The 20,649-nt window shown below is 39.7% G+C and overlaps 1 protein-coding gene across 2 annotated transcripts in view; it reads left to right on the top strand.

Moving 5' to 3' along the window:
• LOC134535174 (forkhead box protein N3-like) overlaps nt 1-20,649 on the top strand; it is a 49,278-nt gene that overhangs the window by 6,061 nt on the left and 22,568 nt on the right. Inside the window, exon 1 of one of the 2 annotated variants that reach the window (XM_063374187.1) lies at nt 7,611-7,640. The exons of the other annotated variant lie outside the window; for it this stretch is intronic. The gene's annotated coding sequence lies outside the window, so the exon portion shown is untranslated. Of the gene's footprint in view, nt 1-7,610; nt 7,641-20,649 lie in introns of those variants that run through there. 2 annotated transcript variants of the gene reach the window in all.

Genomic DNA, 20,649 nt, shown 5'->3' with positions numbered 1-20,649 from the left:
GCATCTGTTGGTACACTGTTAAACGTTTTAAAGCCGATTAAAGCTGTTCAGTCAACTCAACTGCTTGACACGTCTCAGCTGTCAAGGTCACCCAGAACCTTACCCTGCGCTTGGTAGCTAAAACTTGTCTGCTGAAGCTTTTTTCGCACGAGCTAGTTTCCCCTCTTATGTTTCGTATTTCCGACAAGTACTACGACGTCTTTTCATTCTCCGTACTGGTCAATATTCCATGTCTGGGAGGTTGGTAGATGTTGTGCCTCGCTCGACCTTGAACAGTTGAACGACGCTGCCCTGCTCAGCCGGTCTGCTGTTGGCAACTCTCATGGTCACGTGGACTGTGCCACGGGCCACGTGTCTGCGGTAGTGCGCGGTGTCGCCGGTAGGGTCGCGGCATGCGACCTGCCTGCAGTTCATTTTGGATTCTCACAGACGAGAGAGCCACACCCGAAGTTCGTGGTCGCTTATTTTTTTCTCCGTATCTTTAATGTAGCTACCCTAACCATATCAACCGTCCACAATGTTTTACAGTATTTATAATGTAGCTAACCTAACCTAATTGACCATTAGTATCCTTTTATCAACACATTTACAATGAACAAAAAAAAACCTAAGATGCACGATCGGGCGTTTGGCTCTCTCGTCTGTGAAAAGAAGGTTTCCACACTGAGAAGTAACGCTAGGAATTAAATGTGCTCTTTCTTATTACGTTTGCCCGGTTGTAGCTAGCACACGAGCAATATATATATATATATATATATATATATATATATATATACATTTTCAACCCTCGTAAACGTACCGTAACATTCTAGTATCTTAAGCATCCATTTCCCAACTGCATTAGTCAGTTTAAAAATTTAACTTTTAACGAAGCATGCTGTCCAACTTATACTGTACTTGTTTTCTTAAAAACAATAACATATTTTCAGTTTGTTTGTATTTTGAAGAATTTTGTGTTACACGTGCATTAAAAAAAAAACTAGAGTAAAGTAAACTTGCAAGCAAAAAAAGGTTATTACAAAAATAATTTGTAACGTAAATTAAACCAACTTAGGCGTTAAAGATGATGTAAAGCTACATTTTGGCCTCGTAGACCTTCGTCCACTCCGCTGCCCCACCCCCCCTCCCCCCCACACACACACTTTTTTTTTCCCTTTTTCCCAATTCAATACCTCGATACTAGAGGTGTGTTGTTACAGCAATTTTCGGTATCTGTTCCAACCTGAAACTGATACAGTAATGGACCTAGTTACAAGTCTCTGATAATTTTGTATCAGAGCAGTAGCGGTCCCAGGAAGCGACAAGGTATCAGCATTCTCGTTACAGGGTACACATCCTCCGTGCCGTCATCACCAGCGTAAAAAGGTATCGGTGTCTCTGTTACTCTCATGCCCGCCTGATACAGCCAGTATCAATCAGTTCAACATTCACTGCAGTTCGTCCTAGCCGTGTATTAATTAAACAATGTACATTGTTGCGGGCTGTCATGCTTTGTAGTTAGTATCTTTATAGTGAAATAAGGAATGGATAAGAGCAGGAAAAAGACTTCATTTGTGTGGAATTTTTTTACGGAAAATAATGAGTTTGCTAATTGTAATTTGTGTAAACAAAAACTGAGTTATAAATCATCATCGACTAATCTGAAGAAACATTTGAAACGTAAACATTGATATAGTATGCTCACTAATGTACGTATCTGTTTTTATTTTTAATTTTTGATAAAATCGTAATCTTTTAATGTATGAAAACACTAGTTACTAATTGTTTTCGGAAAAAAAAGTCCATCTGTTGATTACATCTGTTATTAGTGTCAACTGAGAATTTATTTGCATTTTCATAGCTGTTAGGTGCACAAATATAAATATTATATCTTGTATTAATGTATTTTTTAATATTAAAATTTCATTAGTTTTATTATTGAACGAGACTGTGCACGCACTGCGCACTGAGCGTACTTTGATGTGGGACAATAACCAAACGACTCGTAACAATTTCGCTTTGCGCCTCTCCTTCAACGCCTTCCCCTGCGCTTCCTCCCCTACATTATTTCCCTTCTTTATCCCTTATTCGTCGTTCCTGCTCCCTCCCCTTTCACAAGCTCCGCCCAAGTGACCGTCATCACTGCGATCGGGTTCTGCGCACGCGCACATTGGCCGTGGTGTTGTTCCAGGCGAATTCTGAACTGATACTAAAGTACTTGATATTTTTCAAGTGTACTCGTTTGCCGTTCCTGATACAGGCGCGTATCAGTGCCAAAGATCAGGTTGATACTTTTCGTTTCGACCCACCTCTACTCGATACACGAGAGAGTCATATGCAAAACAGCGATCTTATGACGAGTTCGATTTAAATATTCAAGGATACCAATCTGACGGTGTAACCTTTGTTGATTCACAACTTCATCTAAAAATATATATAATTGTTGGGTTTTTTAATAGTCAAATTAAAGTAAAATTACAGTTTGCTCACAGGTGTAATTAGTAAAAATAACTTATAATTCAGCTCTGAATGTGAATCGTAAAGCTGGGTGTACAATTAAAAAAAAAAAAAAAAAAAAAAGTAACAGGTGCCGTAGGTCGCGCCCACAAAATTTGACCGCCATGTTTTCCAATCACTGATTCACAACAGCGCATAGAACTGTCGTGTGTATGGGACACAGATCGTGCGCCTAGAAGGGAAATGAATATATTTTATTTCTATTACGGACGCATGGCGCAAAAACCAATGAAAGCAGAGTAGGAAGCTATTTTGGTGGAACTAGAGAACTGTTTATATTTGTCAATCATACTGTGGCAAGAAATCGTGGAGATATTACAATGCTCAGGCATAATTCCTGCTTTAAAAAAAAATAATTAATGCTATTACTTATGAGTCACTAGCAAAAAAAATTGTAAATAAAAAAAGTTTCGTGGTTAGAATAGTTAGCTAGTAATTTTATGTAACCCTTATTTATTTGTGTGTTGCTTGTCAGATGTCACGGAATAATCGTTTTGTAGTTGAGATAGTTAATGACACCGCCAACGACATATGTCGGATGCATCGCGAAATTTCATTGGCTGAAATTAACGGAAGGTTTAAATTGTTAAACCGATTTAGCACTCGCTTATGGTTTTGTGTGTGTGTGTGTGTGTGTGTGTGTGCGCATGCAGCCTTGGTGTGTAACAAGCGCATCGTACGCCCCATCTAGCGACTATCTAGCGACTATCTAGCGAGTCCCTGGTCGCGCCTGCAGACCGGACTGGCGCTGTGAGGGCCGTGGTGACCTTGGCACGGTTCTCAGCGGGCGTCCGCCCCCCCTCCCAGTGTTACCTCACCAGGCCTGTCATTGCCTCCCAGCGGTGGGCAGTGTATCCTCCCCTGTAATGAAACTATGGGCACCCTCCTCACCCTCCTCATCCTCCCGTCCCAGCCCCCACGGCTATTGGGGGGGGGGGGGATTCAAACCAACTTTTATTGTTTGAAGCTATACTTATTTAGGCGCGTTATTTTGTGTGTGTGTGTGTGTGTGTGTGTGTGTGTGTGTGTATGAGAGAGTGAATTTTTACGATGCGCGCGCACAATGCAACGAATTATGTTTTTTTTATTTTAAAATCTTATACTTTAGTGATTGGTAGAGACCTGAAATTCGCGGGTTCAATGACATGTAGGATAAACTCCATAGTTATATGTACACTCGGTCAAATGCCACCCACTCATTGGCTGCTGTCGTGTGAGACGTCCCAACGTAGTAGCTTGTGATTCAATAAAGCTTTGGTTGGGTGTTTCTCATTGGCCCAGAGTCATCCAGGTGAGTTGTGAACCAATAGCAGAGGCAGCACTGAGCATAAGCGTGCGCAGGACTTCAGTAGTGGTGGTGCCAGATTACACAACAGCCCTATCATTCAGGGACACCCAGCCTAAAGCGGGAAGGGGGGGGGGGGGTCCGGGGGTCCTCCCCCGGAAAAATTTGGATTTGAAAGCGCAAAATGGTGCTATTTAAGGTGTTTCCGAACAAAAACATTAAATACACAGATGTAAAAATTTTAACATTTTTTATGAGACATTATGGCTTTGAACGATATAATCGCCAGGAAAACTACTAAAATATTTACAGTTTTAAGCTTTGTTAAGCCATAAAGTAAATTGCACAAATTGTTTGCACGGAATTCATGCTGGTGGCTTTGAAAAACCGTACTTACATGTTTTCTGAAGACGCCAAATAAATGCTAGAAAAAACATTCTCAAATGTTAAGTTTTAAATCAACAAATCAAGGGAGTTTTTGTAACATACCTCAAATATGTAAAATATGTAAAATAATAAAAATACACAAATAAGAGTGGGCAAAAGTTTTAACTTTTGGAATACAACAAAAATGTTTTGTCGGCGACTGCATATAAGTCATCGAGTAAGCCTATCCTTTTAACTAACTAAACTCTCTCTCTTTTTTTTAAATAAACCCCGGCGGACGGCGGCTATTATTCCGTGCACCTGCAGAGTGGAGTGAACAGTGGATACCGAGCGCGCATTCTATTTAATTCGAGGAGAACTAGGAGAAGTATTTACTTTTCAGAAGTTTCGTAGCCGCGGCCCGCGTGTACAACACAAGTAATTGCACCTGGCTTGTTTCCGTGTGTATAGTTGGTTCGATTGATAATTGATATACTGATAGTGTTATGAGCACATATCTGTAACTCGACACGATTGGAAAACATATATTTTTTGGAAATAATGCGGTTTTTTGTAAGTATGTATTATTTCTGCTTGTAAAAAACAAAATAACGTTAACCCTAATGGTGGTGCCAAGGCACCTGTGGCACCTACCGTGCGCACGCCTATGGCACTGAGGTATAACTATTTGTATTTTTGTCTAAGGCGAAATGAACTCGCGAATTTTTCCGGTCTCTAGTGATTGGTATTGAATACTGGTAAATATCATTAAAAATATTTATTTATTGTGAATATTTATTGATAGAAATTGTGTCTGTAAACATTTTCAAGTGCATTTTTATATAAGTGAGCTAGCTATGTGTGTGTATTTTATTTGTTTATGATTTTTTTTTTAATTTGATTGAATGTGTACTACACCTACCGTATTTGTAGTATCAACCAGTCCTTCTCTTTTGTTTATATTTATTATTTGCGTGCACGATTAAAGATAGTTTTTTTTATCACGCCGAGTTAAGTATTACTTCAAACGCGCGTCGGTTTACGGACGATAGTTTAACGTGACAATGTCATAACAAAACATTGATGAAATGATTGCATACTTTTATGAATAAAATTTAATCATTTTTATTGAATTATCACTATTTTGTATGGACACAAAGGAGGAGTGAAATGAAATCTACCATTTAATTGATAAATTTACTTTTATTTGCACTCATTAATTCAAATATGTTAATTCCTTTAACGAAGAGATTATTTTAACTATAACTCCTATACGTGTTTGCTATTTAACTTCTTCCAATCTGTGTTATTCTGTTAAGGATAGGACGATGATGGGAAAAGTAGGAAACGAATGGGAGTGTTTCAAGTTTAATAATGTGCCTCGAAAAAGTCAAATCGATGGTGGTTCCAATCGAGTGGAAGAGAGGATAGATGCGGCGCAAGCCCACAATGAGCGTAACGGGACACTTTTTCGTGCGTGCAGCCGGAGTTCATCGATTTACTAGACGTTGTCACGTCAATAAGGCCTAAGTAAATGTTGAGAGATGAGAGGTGAGCGTTACAGAATTGCAGGGGTGAGTGCAGTGTTGAGGAACAGCAGGCGAGCCATAGGGGCGATGTTTGCTGGTCGCGCGGTAGGCCGGGCCGGGCTGCAGGGCCCAGGGGCCTGGCCGGAGGTGTCGGCCTGACGAGCCCCTCAAGTGTCGCGACAAGTGGCCGTGTCCCCCCCCCCCCCCCCCCCCCCCGGGTGCTGGCGGGGCGGGGGATGCGGTCGTCATGGCGACGGGCGTCGCGCCGTCTCCATGGCGACCGCGGCGCGGCCCGTGACGCAAGTGCCCCCTTCCCCCCCCCTCCCAACCCTTCTGCACCGCGTGATTGCTGCTGCTACCTGTGGCGTACTGCGCGAACTTCTAGTATCTTAATAAAAATTCCCTTGTCCAAAAAAAAAAAAAAAAAGAGGACAGGGGAACACAAAACAAAATCAGACGGATATCATTAAACGACGGTAAAATATTATTATTAAAACTTAGTAATAGAACCAGGGTAGTTCTTAAATAACAAATTAATTAATGTAATTATTGTCTCCAACAATGTAGAATCTAGGCCCACTTAGGCAGGAGTTGCGACCACTGGTCAGGTACTCCAAATCAAACTGCAAAGGTCTCACGGGAGCCCACTCAATAAATGGGTGGTTATCTGGAGGCTCAGGCAAACAAAATTTAAAAAAAAAAAGGACCAGAGCCAGGGTTCAGTATTTTTTCGAGTCTTTTTTTCGCTTTTATCGGAGCCGTTTAGTTATGTAGTTAAAAATGTCGGTCGACCTAGCTGCTCCGGCAGCGAATTCTAGCGGCGGGAGCGAAAACTACTTGTGATTCGCGTCCAGAAATTTTACTATGTTTATTACTGGTTACCGAGGTTTGATGTTGCACATCTCTGGCGAGTACTAAAAGATTAGCTCACCTTTTTTTTTTTTTTTTTTCCTTCCCCAGATAATGGCCTGAGCCATGTTGGTTAGACGCCCGAAACATTGGCTGAAGTATAGTGTCGTGGAAGCGACTGTGTTTTACTACGTCATCAGACGTGGTCTAACACCATTCGCGCGGTTTTTTGGGCGTCTCTTTACTGACAACCCCTAACTTCCTGACTGGAGGTTTATTTTGTCAGTAAATTTATTTAACGATAAAAAAAATGGTTTGCTAAGCGTCACGCCGCTATTCTTTCGACCGAATTTTTTTTCTTTCTCGTCGATGTTTTGGTTGGATTTGTCGTCGTTTTGTCCATAATATCTGTTTATCCTCGTCCTTGCTGTTTGCCTGTACTTACAGTTATTGTTGGGGAAGGCAGTGTGTTATTTCGTTGTTAGCTCACTGTGTTCGTCTGTGCTGGTATTATTATTTTTTTTTCATGATTAAATTCCTCCCAGGGAATTCTTGTGTTTGATATTTAAGTTTGATTGTGCTCGTCTGTGTTGTGGTGGTTGTGTGGTCCATAACACCTGTTTGGGTACATCGTTGGGTTTATCTGTTTGACTTGGCAGATTTAGGCTTGTTCTGTGTGGGTTTATGTTTTTTTTTTATTTCTTAATTTGCGTTCTTGGCTTTTTTTTTTCCGTTACGAAACAGTGCAAAACTGCAAGAAATTGTACCATATCAAAAATTAAATTTATCAAAATCGAATATGTCTACAATTGGTCTGGAATGGATCGGTAGAAAGAAACTGGAACTGCTAACAGACTGGGATAGTTATCGTCACGACAGACTGCGACCTTGAAGCGATGTGGACCTAGTGTTAACCCCCTCCCCCCTCCCCTCCCACCCTCCATCAACAGTCTTCTTTATTGTTTCACGTTTTCCCCCGGACTTGCTTCTCGCCTGCTGCATCTTGACCTTCTGTTATGTTACGTAACTAGTCGGCGCCCGCCTGACATCTTCACTCGTCTGTCGCGGCGGCGTCATGTCGGCAGTCGCGAACAGCTGGAGGGCCCGCGCGCGAGGTGAGCTATTAGGGAACAACAGAGCACGCGGTGGGAATAGCGGGAAGCAGGGGCGTAGGAACCGGGGGGGGACAGGGGGGACGTGTCCCCCTGATCTTTTTGGGTGGAGGGAATGTCCCCCCCAACTTTCTAGACTGTGATATTTTTATTTTATAATATTATTCTGCCCAACTTTATTTGTAATTTCTTCACTCATCATATTTTATCTTAAGGAAACAATAATAATTTTAACATCGATGTATCCAATGGTTAGATACAAAAACTGCTTAAAAAGTGCTATTTTGCTCTTTTAAAATCAAAATTTTCCTCCGGACCCCCGTTTACTTAGTAAGAGGGGAATGGGTTTACATGACATCAAAATCATTATTTGTCCCCCCCAACTTTATGAACACAGCTACGCCAATGGCGGGAAGCCTTCATTTCACAGACGAGAGAGCCACACCCGAAGTTCATGCTCGCTTTTTTCTTTTTTCCCGTTCTATCTCATTTAAAACCGGTGTGGCATTAAATTTTGCGGTCGATTAGGATAGGTTAGCTACATTATAAATACTTTAAAACATTGTGGATGGTTGGTTATATTAGGTAAGTATAGCTACATTAAAAATACTGTAAAATCATTTCATGGTTGCTTAGCAAATAACCTTTTTAATATGTAGCTATCCAGCGCTAGGAAACCGTTTACATGATTTCACAGCTATCCTAACCAAATCAACCGTCCACAATGTTTTAAAGTAGTTATAATATAGCTAACCTAACATTTTACAATGAACAAAAAAAAATAAACCGAAGATGCACGATCGGGCGTTTGGCTCTCTCGTCTGTGGAAAGAAGGCTTGCCGGGAACAGCAGCGCACGAGCATTGATTCACACCAGCCATTGGTGCATCGTTACAAGGATGCCACAAGCAGTCGGCCTGATGTGTCCAGACGTGAGCGGTCTGTCCTCGGAGTACTGATCCGTAATCCGTAGAAACCACAGAGGTGAGCGTCCTGAAGAGAAGTGGGGCGCAGAGACCTCCACAAGAGGAAGGAAGGGGGGGGGGGATAATGATAATAGCTCCCTCCCCCCCCCCCCCTAATCCACCTTCTCTCCGAAATAAGTGTGATCTCGGGGAAGGCAGTGTTTTTTTTTTAATAATCAACAAGATAACCTGAGCAATTAAGGCCAGTTGCTCAGCTAAATATTAAATCACCCATCCCCCCCCCCTTGTCACCGCCAAAACCAAGGACGGCCGGACAACACACGAGTTTAACGTAAAAATAAATTAATTTCCCTCGAAATTAAACTAAATTTAACTCGGGTCTTTTGTAGTCGGCAAGCTTCGCAGCGAATTTTCAAAGTCAGTCAGTTCACAAATCGCCGTCAAAACGTGTTACTTACAGGCACAAAACAGGCGGTTAGGGGCCGCACTCAGCGGCCTGGGGTTCGATGCCCAGTTCGGGTGATCCGCCCCTGAGTCCGCTACTGCCGATGTTGATATCCCTGTCGGCCAGCCAGCAATGGCTGCTTGGGTTTGCGGATTGGGAGGGAAGGCAGTGTTAGTTTAGGTGAAGTGAGGCGAGCTATTACATCACCTGCAACTATAAATTACACAGGAAGTGACTCGTGTTGAGAAAAATTACGTAACAGTCCAAGCCCTTTTTCATATGTAAGTTTTTTTTAAATTACATAAATATAATTTAATTTTTTTACTAACCCTCTCCCTTTCTTTCAAAAAAGGCCTGTACGCGCCACTGGATGGGCGGTCTCTTTGATGTACACTTGTTAGGTTATCGGTTTGCTCATTTTGGTTGCATACGGAATACGAAATTACGAAGTGCGTAGTTTTTATTTGCGAAAGAAAAGGAATTTACGCGACCAGCTGAATTCTTTCGACGCTATCACAACGTGGTATAAAACTAAGAAATGATTTCTCGGCAGTCTTTTGTTTTGCGTTTGCAAGTTTTCCACACTTACGTTTCGTACTTTTTTTTAAATTTTTACGCATTAAAGTTAATTATTTGACTGCAATATCCTTACTAATAATATTATATATGCGAAAGTGTGTGTGTTAGTTTGTCCTTCTTTTCGCGCAGCAACGGAGCAACTGATCGAAACGTTATTTAAATAGATCGCAGAGTGGCATATGCTACTTTTTATCCCGGAAAAAATGCACGGTTCCTGTGGGGTATATCTGGAGCGTAATTATGTAATTACCTCCGAAGTTAACATGTGTCCAATGTTAATACGTGCTTTTGCATTGTTGGTGCCTTCTGCGTATCCACGACAATGGTACAAACTATAAAAAAAAATAGGAAAAAAGGGGGTATCTGTAAAGTCGGTTTACGGACGATAATTTTACGTGATAACGTCATAACATTGATGATAAATTGCATACTTTTTAATTTTCAAACATTATTTACAGTTTTTGCAAATTTAATTTGAATATTTTTTTTTAAATATAATCACGAACAATTAGTTAAAAAGCCCGCCTTAACCTGTTTGATATTATAGAAGATTTTCTCGCACGGTGGTCGGCCGGTTCTTGCACGCTCGGATCAGGTGGAACGTGACAATTTTTCGTGCGTGCAGCCGGCGTTCATCGATTTATAAGACGTTATCACGTCAATAATGCTTATTTTGGATTTATAAAATAGTAACCACAATTATACCCTGTATTTTCAGGTTAAATAACATTCTAAGAAGAATGTAGGTAAGAAATTACCATGCAATTATAATTTAGCACGTGACTGAATAATTGCGGTTTGGGGGGGGGGGGGACGACTGTATCCGATCCTGTGTCCAGGGCCCGTGGTCGAATGTGGGGGCCGTGTGACAGCAGCTTGCTGGCTAAGCAACAGTGGAATATAGCACCACGAACCCTTACGCGAGCAACCTGTCCTCTCGTGTAAGGCTGCGTTGGCGAGTCTGCAGACACCCGTGCAATTATTTGGGAGGTCAAACAAAAAAAATGGGTGACGTCCATTATGAAGCATTTTCGGAGGATCCTTGTAGGCTGGAAGGTGGTTGTAAGGAGGTATTCAGAAACGGCGAGACATGCCAGAGCCAGAGCCGCCGACGTGTATCGCTGCTATCTGCGAGAGATCGGCTAATCAGCTGATAGCGCGCTGTGACGTGACGCTAGGCTGCTGACCTTGGACCTCGCGCGCGGCCTTCGCCACTGCACCCCGGCGACACTCCGCCGTCACGGCGTACTCCGAGCTCATCGATAATAGGGGACGCACCGCAACGCCGAAACACCACAACGCCGAAATGCCAAATTGACCACAACGCCGAAATACCTCAATGCCGAAATGCCAAATTGACCACAACGCCGACAGCTAGAAAACTGCTGTGTACCACAACGCCGAATTACCACAACGCCGAAATACACTAACGCCGAAAAATGTCATTGCAGGACTGCCACAAAGGTTACGTTAGGTTAGACTAGGTTAGGTTAGACTAGGTTAGGTTAGGTTGGACTGGGTTAATTTAAGTTAGGTTATATTACGTTAGGTTAGGTTAGTTAAGGTTAGGTTTGATTGTGGTATTTCGGCGTTAAGGTACATTTAATAAACACACACAAATTCATTCAGTTGTTATTTCGGCGTTGTGGTACACAGCAGTTTTCTAGCTGTCGACGTCGTGGTCAATTTTGACATTCTGCGTTATGGTATTTCGGCGTTGTGGTAACGACCCCATCGTTTCGACTGTCGTTAATCCTCGACAGTTTTGAATTATGATTTTTATTTAACTTCTGAGGCGTTACTCTCGATGTCTTGAATCGTGAGCCGACGCCGTCAAGATGGCGGACCACACACGTATATATTCTCTTTCGTGAACAACGAGTTGGTGTGCCCAATTAAACGTTACTATTAGGGTTCGTACGCCTGCTTGATATCCTTAGAATTTCTTTAATTGAATAAGGGCCCTTAAAAGTCCTTAAATTTCACTAATAATCCTTTTAAAAAATCTCATTAATATAGAGTGATAGCATGTAAATAGGCCTAATGGACAAACGGGGTATTTTACGGATTTGGTAGCAAGCAATGCTGTGTGCACGCACAGAACAATAAATTGGTGAATTTAGGGCCACGTGATTATATTTGGACGTAGTTATGCAAAAAGGAACCAACCCACAATTTTGTTATATTTTAGGTTGATCGTACCGTCGTTGCTATTATTGTATCAGTATTTATACTGGACCATTAAAATTATACCCACATTATGTTATCAATACGAGAATTACAATTTACAATTAACTTTAACTTCAAAACACTCAGAATATGTTTCATGTGGGTTGGTTCCTTTTTGCATAACTACGTCCATTTAATACATACAAGAGTTTTGAATTATTTTTCCATATTTTGTATCTCGCCTTTAAACTTAAAATGTGTTTTACTGTCTCATGAACAAACAAAGTAAATATAATTAGTGGTCAAATTAAAAATTAGGGCTATAAATTACAGGTAAGACACTATGCTTTTGTTGCAGGTGGGTTCCATAGATGATTTTGGATGTTAGAGTCTTATCAGTAAGAATTGAACTAACCATCTAAATTATTTTTTATCCTTTTCTATCTCTTGGTGGTGAAGGCGATGAAGTAAAGGGGTTCTTACAAACTCCTTAATTTTTTTGATTGAACAAAGGGGTACCAACCATGATTGCAGTGAAACTATCGTGAAATACATTTTGTAAACATATTCATGGCAAAATAAAAATTATAATCACAGCTGTTAAAAGTTATGAGAAAATTAGTATTCCCATGTTGATATTCGTAGTGTTGACTTGCCGTGCGTACCGTTAGGACATTGCACTGCTTTGCGTGGCTCGCCGCCAGACGGAGAGTACGTATCGAGAGGTTTAGTTAAAGCTGAACGGACTGTACGAACACGCAACATGGCCGCCGTGTATGTGCGCCATGTTACCGGGCTCTGCCAGACTTTTTTCGTTACACACTTTTATTGTTGTTTGTCGGTACGCAGACAAATTAAAACTGTAGTCTACGGCGAAAAACTCAGTTATTATAACTGCGGTTGAGCTTTTATATATATACATTTATTTATATTTATATATGTATATGTATATATATATAAGCTGCGGTACCCGGCGTTGCCCGGGCTGAACACAGGGTGATATATGGTCCGCGAGTTAAAGAAAAATGGATAGCGCTATATGACATTGTGGTGGACATAAAGAAATGACCCACAAGGGCTGTTTGTATGTCTGTGATCTATGATTGTCTGCTTACCCTTGGTGATCGGTTGAACGGTTTAGAAGTTGATGCGCTGCAGCGCCATCTAGCGGCGAGTTAAAAAAAAAATAAACTTTTCGGCACAGCCTACAGGCGTAGGTAGATTTGGAAGTACGTATTTATTCTAGAAATATGTTGGACCTCTATAAACCACTGGAACATTTGCAGTGAAAATATTACAAATATTTTGAACTGGGTGAATCCAGCATTGAATAGCATAGATTAGAACGAATTTCAAATTATATGCCAACTAAGTATATTATTTAATTTTTTTGACCTTTCATCCCTTGCACTAATAACATGGTCGTATAAATATTTGCTTTGCACCAAAGTTTGAAATAATATTAATATGGTATTAAATAAATTCAAACTAATTTTATAGTAAAAAAGTTTTTTTTTTAAGTTTTAACCCATGTTTTACGGTAATAATTAGTTTCATTAAAATTGTTTCAGTCAAAGATTTACATTAAGTTTAGGATTCATACTAAATGATAATGGATATGATAGTATATCTATTTTATAAAAAAGTAATGGTTTTTACTTTTAAACCTTGTTATTTACACCCCTTGCAGTAATGGTTGGGTAAACAAAAATTTATTTTAACAATATTCAATATTTAGACAGTTATAAATAAGAATGGATTATATAGTTTACCTACTAAGGGAGTTATGCATTTTTTTTTAAATTCTACCCCTCATTTTTTCAATCCCTTGCAATAAAGGTTTGTATTATCAAAAATTGTTTCAGACAAAAATTTTAGATAAAAATTATAAGATTTTAAACAATCGGGACGAATTTGATAGTGTGCGTACTAAGGGAGTTGTGATTTTTTTTCTACTCCTCATTTTTTCAACCCCTTGCAGCAATGGTTAGTCTAATCAAAAATTGTTTCAGACAAATTTTTAGATAAAAATTATAAGATTTACAAAATATCTGAACGAATTCGATGTTGTGCCTACGAAGAGAGGTGTGATTTTTTTTGTCCTCCAATCCTTGTTTATTCTACCCCTTGCAGTGATGGTTGGTCAAATAAAAAATATTTTAGACGAAGGTTGTAGATAAAAAGTATAAGATTAATAGAAAATTAGTACGAATTCGATGTTGTGCCTACGAAGAGAGTTATAATTTATTGTCCTCCAACCCTTGTTTTTGCAAACCCTTGCAGTTATGGTTGGTCGTATCAATAACTTAATCAGACAAAAGATTTTGATATTACTTCGATGAGTTATAATACCTTCAAATGGATGTGATATTTTCCATATTATGCGAGTTGTAAAGATTTTTTTTTATAAACCTTCACCATTTCCATCCCTTTGGTCGGATATTGCCCAATAACGAATTCAACCGAGATTTTCCACTACTAGATTTCATGTATCAGTTTGGAAGGTATTTGTGAAAAATTGCAACAGTTATCGTGTCCACAAAATTGTGATATGTATATACTTACATATACTTTTGAGTTGACAGGTTTTGGGGTCCATGGACCATGAAACGAAAAGCTATACAAAAAATTTCCGAAAGTCGCACCATGGTAATGGCTACAATAGGTAGTATTTCTTTTAAATCTACATAAAATGGATAGCATAAAAACCTCAATTAAAAAAAAAATACTTCCATGTGCCAACATTCATGGCGATCGGTCAAACGTTGTCCGAGTTTATCAATGTCATACATACATGCATACATACGTACGTAAATACATACCACCAACCAATTACACACACTTTCGAACATATATACATGATGATTCGCGAAGAGTTACCGCCACTCACAGGCTCTCTCTTCACATCACTTGGAACAAAATGCAAAGATTTGGTATTTTTGTTGATTTCGTGATGAACCACGTTGTGATCCTCCTATGACGAGGAACACCGCTTGTGTGCCTGTGATGTCTGCTGTCTGATTGGTGCTAACTACTGCTGCTGGACATCGTGCAGAAGCAGTGCGGCCGTGTTGTGTAACAGTTTAGCATTGTGTACAGTGTTGCCACGCCGCCAGTCCTCTTCGCTCCGGAGGTTTTGCGTCATCCCGTCGCCGTGCATTGTCTCCAATCATTCATGGCCAGCGACGTGTTTGAGGGTCGCCCAGTGATATTTTTGACGTGACAACATCTAATAAATCGATGAACGCCAGCTGCACGCACGAAAAAGTGTCCCGTAACGCACATTGTCCCGTTACGCACATGGTCCCGTTACGCTCATTGTACGCTTGCGCCGCATCTATCCTCTCTTCCACTCGATTGGAACCACCATCGATTTGACTTTTTCGAGGCACATTAAACTTGAATCACTCCCATTCGTTTCCTACTTTTCCCATTATCGCCCTATCCTTAACAGAATAACACAGATTGGAAGAAGTTAAATAGCAAACATGTATAAAAGTTATAATAATCTCTTCGTTAAAGTAATAAATATATTTGAATTAATGAGTGCAAATAAAATTAAATTTATCGATTCAATTTTTTTCATGAAAGTATGCAATCATTTCATCAATGTTTTGTTATGACCTTGTCCGTAAACCGACTTTACAGACAACCAATTTTTTGTGATGAAATTCAGCTTTTAATTCATTCCACCTTGTTATTTCAAAGCCATTGCAATTCAAAAAGCATGGAACTGGAGTTAGTCGTTTCATGGCAGACTAAATAGTTTAAAGACGTTAAAATGTTCTCTGGTGGCATTTTTTAATAACTAACTGTAATTCTTTGAACCTCTCCGACCACACAGTGATTTTCTAATCATTCCTTGGCGACCCATAAAGATAATAAAGAAACGGGTCACCGTTCGCACAGATGTTGGCAACCTGTGTTGACAACATTATAATAAAATATTATTTTGCCTTGAAGAATGTTTTTCTTGTTGCATCACACCTGTCAAAATATTATATATGACTATTAATTGCCTCAAATGTGTGCAAAAATAAATTTATTATGTATAGTGCATTAATATCTTGTCCTTAATGCATTATTTCTAATGCTTTTGGGTTGCAAACATTATTTATTATTACTTTTTTTGACTGTTTGTTGATTAGTGGAAAAAGGATAACATTGTCGGAGCATGGTTGAGTACAGGGTGCTGTCTGGGAACATGTGCTTCGTGCAGCCGCGGCGATAGTCCTTTTAGAGGGCGTTCGCGTAGACGTCGAAGTCGATTTTGGGTTTCGTCTTTATCTCCAGAGTCGCCGAAAGCATTCTAGATAAGATTTGTTGCGAGACAAACTGTGACGGCTGTGGACTGTGTGCAGCATGGAAGAAGATTTAACAGGCAGTTTTAAGAATTTCACAAGAACATCTAGTTCAGATTTGGAGTTTATGCTTAACAACATCGGGAGAACAATAAGCAAGCAAGCCACAAACTGGCCGATTGAAGTAAATACACTTTCTGGACTCCACTCCTTATTGAGGAGTAAGTGGCAGGTCGGTAGGGCCACACTGCACACACATCCTCACCTAGTGGAGCCTCAAGGAGGGAATCCTTCTTTTCACAGACGAGAGAGCCAAACGTCCGATCGTGCATCTCCAGTTTTTTTTTTTTTTGTTCGTTGTAAATAAATATGGCGGTGTTGATAAAATGATACTAATGGTCAATTAGGTTAGTTTAGCTACATTATGAATACTTATAACCATTGTGGACGGTTGATTTGGTTAGGATAGCTACATAAAAGATACGGGAAAAAAAGCATGAACTTCGGGGAACTTCGGTTTTTGGCTCTCTCGTCTGTGAAAAGAAGGCTTCCCCCCTCAAGCACAGCTAAATGCTGATCACTGTGTTCACTAATGTGTTCGTGTATAACAGTGTTGCCAGCTTTTTTCAACGTTTCTTTATTATTTACCATTCACTGATGGGGAGATGAATATGTGTTGCCAACATACATTTACAGTTGCTCTTTCGCGTTTTTGTTGCCAACAATGTTGCCCCCGGTGTAAACGCGGCTTTAGGTTGGCATTTTAATATTGTTATTTAGTTGTTTATGTAAATAGCGTTGATATTTTTATCTCCAATGTATACATTCTTTGAATGGTTCTTGCAATGGGAAAGACTGACTCAATATATTTTTTTATCTACGGCATTGCTGTTTACACTGTATGCCATAAGGGACGTCAATAACGGACAAAAATTAATATGCAAACACATAAAACAAGCCAGTATCAGCCCGATGTCAAAATATTAAAAACATAGACAGTACAGCAAATTCTGTGGAAGGAGTTAGAAAAAAAATATTACAGCACATACGGACACAGGACACAGTTGGCATTTTTCGTAGTATGGCATTTCACTTATAGTTCCACACTTTACCTTTTAAATCAAATTAAATTTAGAATGACTTAAATACAAGTCTGGTTCAAAAAAGTGAGAAAATGCACCTTACGCATTTTGGTATGTAATGCATAACTACTTTTTTTTTTTTTTTTTTTATACAAATTAAGAATGTTGCGACGCCGCGACGTCATACTGTACGCGTACGCAATACGATACGATTCGTTGCTCTAATATAACATAGCATGTTATGAGGTATCAGAAGTAACGAGTACTAATTGTTATAGTAACGAATACATACGGGTACGCTTTTTTTCCGTTACTTTTACACTTCTATAAACGTTGCTTGCCACCATCACGCGCAGTAGCACGAAACAGACGGAATTTTTTTAACTTTTAGAATCTGCTCCGATAAAAGCGAAAGAGACGTGAAATATCCCTAAACGCCGTCTATGGACCTGTTTTTCGACAACGAATTTTATTAAAATACTGCCCATCTTGTTAATTAAATTCACTAAACCGTTAAAAACATAAAGATTCCGCACATGTTAAGACGTTATACTTCTATGGCATTACCAAAATATTAACATGAAACATTTTAAAACAAATAACACCAAGTGTATGTATATTAGTTTTTTGCTTGAACTACTGAAATCAGTCTGTAAATAATTAATACAAACAAACTTTAACCTCTTTAGTTCTCAGATTATGTTCCGGGGTAATTTCACTATCGTAACCTCACCAATATACAATTGGTGTGTACCCTAATGTTAACGAAATTGACTATGTACGGGTTTATGTTGCTACACGCGGGTCCGCCATCTTTGTGACACATGACCGTTCGTCAACTTCCGTTCCATTTTACACGAAATTATTCCCACCAAATGCCTTATACTTCGTATTCATCACATTCACTTTGTGTGAGAAAAAAGTATGGAGCAGGTGCTGCAAAATTGTTGTTGATACGTGGTTAGCTACAGGGCCGGATTTAGGGGAGGGCAACCGGGGCGATAGCCCCGGGGCCTCCACAAACGGAGGGCCCCCACAAATCCTTTGATATTCTTTTTTCGCTGTTTTACCTTTACCTACAGTTCTTTGTACATACATGATTATATTATTGTTAAATATTAACAGAAATATTCATTAACACTAAAATTTAAATTCATATAATTCTTGTCTCCGATTATATTTATGTATGTTTTTTTTTTTAAATACTAAGAGAATCTACTTGATTTCACAATAAATTATTTATTGGAAAACTCGACTGAAAAAAATTGTTCATTTTATGTGGAAAGTAATTTGGGGCCAGGGGGCCTCCGCTCCTCTGTTGCCCCGAGGCCTCCAGACCTCTAAATCCGGCCCTGGTTAGCTAGTGTGGTCGCAGTGTCGCAGTGTCGCAGTGTCGTAGTGTCGTAGTGTCGTAGCAGCGGCGACGGTCGGTGTCGGGCCGCGCGGCGCTCGGGAGGAGCAGCAGACGGCGCCTATAATTAGCCGTGCGCATGCGCGCAGGCGGCGGGCATGACGTCACGCGCAGACTCCTTGCGCACGACTCCCTCGTGACGCGTGTGCGTGCATCCGCCGTCCGCTTGCCAGCCCCCCCCCCCCCCCCCTCTTCCACAAACAAATCGGACACAACCTCAAAAAAAATAATTATTTTAATCCTGTCAGTCGCGTTAAATTTCGACGTGATAACGTCTTATAAATCGATGAACGTCGGCTGCACGCACGAAAAATTGTCACGTTCAGCCTGAGCCGAGCGTGCAAGAACCGGCCAACCACCGTGCGAGAAAATCTTCTATAATATCAAACAGATTAAGGCGGGCTTTTTAACTAATTGTTTGTGATTATATTCAAACAAATTATTTAAATTAAATTTCCAAAAACTGTAAATAATATTTGAAAATTAAAAAGTATGCAATTTTTCATCAATGTTTTCTTATGACGTTATCACGTAAAATTATCGTCCGTATACCGTCTTTACAGACAACCCCCTTTTTATAATTGATTGAGCTGGCTCATTTTTCAATTGTAACTTAGTTTTAAAATATAATCGAGCTTCACAGTGCCTAGTGGAATATTTGAACATGTAACGATTTTTATGCATTTCTTCATTTTTTAGTGTCCATTTTAAAGATTCTTTTGAGATGAAAACATCCGCAACTTCCATTTTTTCAGTTTTGATTCCCATCACGATCCAACAATATTGAGAACCTTTTCTTATACGTGCAAGATATTTGGTATAAAATAATACTATCAAGTTGTTAAACAAACGTGGCTGTGTTTATGACATTTTTTCAGTGCCATCATAAACCTCAACTGTATATTTCAACAACTTTGATTGAAAGGCATTGACAGCGAAAGTTTGACAGTATGACAGGGCCTTTAGAGAACAGTGCTGTAGTTAAGGACATTATATATATAAATTCTTAAAGCAGTATTCTAAATTCTAAATGTCGAAACAGTAACTAGGGAGTAGGGGAAGGGGCATAATCTGCCTCTTCTCCCCCATGGCTGCCCACTTTATTGTATATAAAATAGGATGTTGTATGCATGTATGCATGTATGTGTGACATCAATAAACGCCGACACCGTTTGACAGATCGCCATGAAAGTTGGCACATGGGAGTGTTTTTTCATGACGAAGGTTTTTATCCTGTCTTTTTTCGTACCTCGCCGCTAGATGGCGCTGCAGCGCAACAACTTCTAAACCGTTCAACCGATCGCCACGGGTAAACAGCAATTGTGTCATTTCTTTGCCCACCTCATTGTCATATAGCGCTATACAGTTTGCTTTTAACTCTCGGACAATATATCACCCTGTGTTCGGCCCGGGCAAGGCTGGTTACTGCAGCTAGTGCTCCACAAGGACTCCAGCTTACAAACCTTTGTAACTTTTATGTATATTTAATTTATAAAAAGTTATGAAACTAAACATGTAAATAAAAACAAGTGGGGTGAAAAAAAAATGTTTATTATTTAGACATTCTCATTAGTGCTACAAAACATTTAATTCAAGAAGATATAGAAATTGGAGTTAGTTCATGCATTGTACCTGATTTAGTAGGGTGCCTGAAGTTGATTTTGGTTGTCTGGAAAAAAGTTTTTTTTTTTTTCCCCTGTGAAGGCTGGAGTTCAATAAAACATTCAGTTTTAAGAAGGACTACTGATACGATTAATAGGGTCCAGGATATTTGTAAGTTGGAAATGTGATGGGCTAGTGGTCCCGCATGCCCTTCCCAGTTCTTCCATTGCACCCTTCTCGTCCCCCTTTCCCCTTGCTCAAAATCTATTATTATTCCATCCATGCTCCATCTTTATTTAATCACCCCTCATCATCTCCAATGATCTCGATGTCACCTAGATGTTAAGCCATAAATCGTTAATTCATTTAATATTATCAGCACTATCAGAACATGCTGGTAAATTTTATATCAGGTAAATACAGGTACCAAAGTCACAAAAAGGAAAGGAAATTAAAGGACTGGTCACCAAAAACTCGAAACTTTAATTTCCAGCAGCC

This window comes from Bacillus rossius, chromosome 8 (genome assembly GCF_032445375.1).
Source record: "Bacillus rossius redtenbacheri isolate Brsri chromosome 8, Brsri_v3, whole genome shotgun sequence".
In the NCBI taxonomy this organism is placed as follows: domain Eukaryota; kingdom Metazoa; phylum Arthropoda; class Insecta; order Phasmatodea; family Bacillidae; genus Bacillus; species Bacillus rossius.
The sequence above is the reverse complement of the archived record's forward strand: the minus strand, read 5'-3'. Positions and strand labels throughout refer to the sequence as shown.